Source organism: Otolemur garnettii, unplaced genomic scaffold (assembly GCF_000181295.1).
Source record: "Otolemur garnettii isolate 467f Iridium unplaced genomic scaffold, OtoGar3 scaffold00163, whole genome shotgun sequence".
Taxonomy (NCBI): Eukaryota; Metazoa; Chordata; class Mammalia; order Primates; family Galagidae; genus Otolemur; species Otolemur garnettii.
Genome location: NW_003852558.1, coordinates 2,968,741 through 2,972,825, shown reverse-complemented (window position 1 = coordinate 2,972,825; position 4,085 = coordinate 2,968,741).

Here is a 4,085-nt window from a genome sequence, read left to right as displayed (position 1 = left end):
ATAAAATGATACGTACCAGAAAGAGAATGTGTTAACCTCTGTTTCTGAATCTATTAAAATGTATTTCATCTAACTAGCTACATCTCAAGCACTTAGTACCTGTATGTGACAGTGTAGCCCCAGATTCTCTGCTTCACACTCAGTTTCGCCTCTGGGTCCTGGTTGTCCAGTTATCCGGAGAGCAAGTGGAGTTTCCAGAAGCTGATTTGATCCTAATGGGAGGAGAGATATACTGTACCCAGCTCAGCCCTGGCCTTACTGAATACATCCTGTTATGCCATCCTAGGCTTCTATATTTTCAAGGCGAGAGAAAGATATTGAAACTTCTGACATGAAGCTTATAGATAAGACATTTTAAAAAAAGAAATCTGATTCAATCCTAGTACTAGAAGAAGCAAAAGGCAATTTGTACTTCTCCTTATGTTTAAGGACCAACTGACGAGAAAACAATGTCTTCCCATTTTTCTCTAGCTGACTAACATGTATTTTTACATGTTTTAATTCACACAGAAAAATACTAGGCAACCATTTTCCATTCTTTCAAGTTATCAGACTATTTTTTTTTTATTGTTGGGGATTCACTGAGGGCCGACTACTTCTTAATATAGAAATTACATGAGGATCTTCATGAAAATGTTTTCATAAGTAAAGCCTATTGATGAAAAAATATCAAATGAGTAAAAGCTAATGAGTTCAAAAACATACCTAAATGTATAGATTATTTGGAACTGTCTGTTTAAAATGGATAGAGCATCAGGATATCACTTTGGGTCAACTAAGGCTTGGCCTTAGACCTTGTTAGAGCTGGTTATTATTTTTGTCCTTATTCCCAAACTGTGGCCCTTATTAGTAGAGCATAGCACTTCTGAAGTCTCAAATTAAACCCTTGGGTGCTTAGCAAAGCCACCCACCTTGACAGGGGCTGAACTCCTGCTTCCCTCCCAACACCAGGGGCTGCTGCCATCTCTGCTCTAGCATTTTAACCTCTTGGATGCTACTTCTACCAAGTGGGGTTTTTTGTTTTGTTTTTATTTTGTTTGGTTTAATGCACTATGATGAAAGGCAGAAACTGGCAAAAAAAGAAAAAGAAGCACAATTCACTAGACTTCTCTATGTAAGCAAAAAAATCTTTTTAGAATGAAGCTGAAACCATGACGCTGAAGCAGATAAACTTATATTGAGCAAATGTAAGATCAGTAGAGCTGCACCGTATGAGAAATTATGAGAGCTCCTCATTAAGTAAATGTAGTACTATATGGGAACACAGAATGCCAAGAAATAGACGGACATTAGAAAAGATAAAAATAAATGAATATTGACTATATTAATGAACAACAATAAGAATCCCTTGTGAAGCATGGCACAAATGCAGGAGCCAAGTTTATAAGACCCAAGTCCAAAAGGCAGGTGTAGGGTGAACGGAGTGAGACTGCTAGCGGGGGCTGGTACTGAGAAGTAACACCTGTGCTGGTTTAAGGTCGACTATAACACAGGTATAAAAAATGTATATTATAGACTCTAGAAATTGCCATTATCAGATAAATAAGAGTATAAAGCTAAAAATTTACTAGAGAAAGTAAAAATGAAATAAACTGTAAAGGAACAAATAACAGATGGGCAAATGAAAAGGATATAGGTATAGGCAATTTAGGGGACTTCACAGCTGATGAAGGAAAAACACGTTACCCCCCGGGGGGGGGGGGGGTTCGTTTGCTTTGTTGGGCGTTGTTTTGGGGGTTTTTGGGGGGGATGAAGTCCCTCGCGTGAGACTGTGCGGAGGTTCAGGTGTGTGGGCCACCATCCTTCGGAAGGAAGTTCTGAAGGAGGTGAACAGAATCTCCAGGGCTTGAGGGGGTGGGATCAGGGGCTCAAGTGTTTAAATGACGTTACTTCCCAGCCCACTTGGTTATTGAGAGCCACTTCAGCAACAAATGACTCACTTCTTCAGGGCATTTGCTTAAGACAAAAGTATCTTCATACTTTATTCTGAAAAGCATCTTTGCATACAGAGTAGATTACCTTAGATTAATCTGTCTATATATCTCCTAGATTGTAGGAGAGAAAATAATTAAGTAAAAGCACAGAATATTATCTTGTGAGTTCAAATCCTGGCTTCAATATTAATTTTCTAGGGGCTTTGAGATAGTTACTGCACTTTTCTTACCAGCAACAATATAGCATAATAAGAAGAGTACTATTCTCACTGGGTTGTAGTGTGGATGGTGTGAGTTTATACATAAAGAGCTTTGTACCGTGCCTGGCAGAATGATATGGAAACAGTTAAAATTTGTATTATTTACAGTAACACTTGATAAGCTCCTATTTCACACAAACACACCAGGTATCTGGTAGCTTTCTAATATCTTTGAAATATGTGTATGTTACTTGACGACTTTTACCTTTTAGAAAATAAGTTCTGATGCAGCAAATGAAGGTTTGTAAATTGACACACTAAGCTTTCGAGTTAATTCCTATCAGTCTGGTGTTCATTGTCATGTTTAAACTGCTTACGCACTAGTCACTGAATTTTGATACTTCCTGAAGTTTATGGAGATGTATTCAAAATATTCAGCCATCGGGACTCTAAAAGTTGGTTTTAGCTCTTATTCTTGGTATTAGTTCAGGGAAATATAGAAAAAACAATTGGGAATGTGAAGAAATTATTTCAAATTAGTTACAACTCTCCATGACTTTGGTGAAGTCTGTGCATTTTCAATTTTTTGCATCTTCAAACTGAGGGAAGGAGTGGCAGATTAGATGAGCCTAAAATGTTTTTCTTACACACTTTTAATTTGTGAAAAATGTAAATTTATACACTCATTAAAACACACACAACATGGACAAAGATTGTCCAACTATAGTTCTCAGAGTATTCTAAGATTTGTGTTTTGTATTGTCAATTAAAATCATATCAAAGTTATGAGACAATTTCTAGCACATCTGTTCTGATAATATTATCAAAATAATTTTTTTTCAGTTAAACATGTCAACTGTGCCAATACAATAAGTCAACTAGGAGAACAATTCCTATTATTAAGTATCTATAACAGTCTTGAATTCTTTTCTCCCTTTGATGTATGATAAATGAAGTTAATTACTGGAGTGGTTCTGGTGGAATTCTTAAAATAAATCTTTTTGTATTTAACAGCTATAAACAAATACTCATCTCTCAGTTAGGAACAAATGTAGGATTGGGTTTACTTTTAATCCTGCATGTCCTACTCCTTTTGAATTATCAATCTCTGTTGCCACTAACTAAAGAAAAATCAGCTATTACATCAATGCCATCAACTCAATCCTCTATGATAACTTTTCAGTCAGCTTTGCAATTTTCCAGATTTTCATATGTTTATGTTTTATATACTTATATGTTACATCTATATTTAACAGGCTGTTGAAATGAGGGTGTTTTATGAGCTTCCAAATTAGATGTTTATATAGGTGGGATGCTCCATATACAAAACTTGCAAAAAGGAATTTGAGAACAATTTTCATGACACCCGTGATGCAGATCAAAGATATACAATAGAGTCAGAGTAAAAGTCAGAGGATTTAGTGAAGGGATGTCATCAGTGAGAATATGGTCATGCTATGAGTTCTCACCACTCTACTTTAGAAAGGGGAGAGGCGAGGTACTTGACTCCCAGATTTCCAGGTTATGTCAGTGTAAGAAACGTGTGAGTTTCTCATAAATGTGAGCTTGCAAGAAAGACCCCTATTTTTTTCTTCTTAGACTCAGAATTATCTAAAAGGGTGAGGAAGCACCACAGCAAGTGGTTATGGCTAGATTCCTGATTCTGAGGAGACGAGGAAGGAACACTAAGTATAAAGTGTGCAAGTGTACACATAATCATAAGAGGCTCATAGCAATGGGAAACCATAACACACACACACACGCAAAATGTATTACCTTTGGTGAGCGCAGAAACACCTCCTGGCTAGGAGGATAGGATAGAAGCTGAAAGACCAGAAGAAGACCACAGCTGTGAATTTGGGTAGCCAACTCTCTCTCAAATAGCCACTCCCCAAATTCTCTTCTTAGCTTTGAATGCAACACCCAAATTGGCCCCTGCTCTGTGAGAATG